Genomic DNA, 829 nt, shown 5'->3' with positions numbered 1-829 from the left:
TTCCTTAGTGTGGCTGTTTTCCTTTTCCTATGTTTGGATGTAAAGTATTTTGTTTACTAACTATTGCTGCCTTATCATAACTTTTTTTGTGTGTGACTTGGGCGATTCCAGAGCCCAGAGCAAATAACCAGTTGTTCTTTACCCGAAAATGAACACATCATGATTATCTCGCTTCAACACTGGAAATAACCTTAACTATACAACATCCATAACATCTAACAACAATATTGAACTTAAGAAATAACACCGAGAGATATACATTCACAACAAATCCTATTATCATAAGTACAATGAATGACACATACAGCCCTTTCCTTACTATGGAATACAGTACATACTGCGCTGCATAGGGTGTTAAAAATGGCTTGCTGGAAGGGTCATGTTCACTTCAGTTCCTAGACATGGTTATCTGAAGACAGTTCATTTATCGATTAGCCGCTGTCAAGAGGGAACTGTAACCCATTATAGTTTTACAAAATTGAAGATCACATAATGATGAAACTTGTGACAGTGCTACATCACTGCCATACTTCACTAGCCTAATACACTACCACACTCCAGCATTTTACCACAAGCTACCACTTAACTACAATAGCACATTCCACCAGTCAACATAGCGAAACAACCACAACCCACCACTGAATCGCAGTCCATCACACTGTCACAGTATATCACCACAATACAGCTTTCTCCACTCAACCACACTACATCCTTATCATATCTCAAATTTCTACCACACTACCATGGTCTAACACAACATTCAACCACACTACCACCATTCTACAATACTCCACTGGTCATTGGTGTATCCAATGCTGCGGAACATCGT

The sequence above is a fragment of the Penaeus monodon genome, chromosome 24 (assembly GCF_015228065.2).
Source record: "Penaeus monodon isolate SGIC_2016 chromosome 24, NSTDA_Pmon_1, whole genome shotgun sequence".
Classification (NCBI taxonomy): Eukaryota; Metazoa; Arthropoda; class Malacostraca; order Decapoda; family Penaeidae; genus Penaeus; species Penaeus monodon.
Note: the sequence above shows the minus strand (reverse complement) of the source record.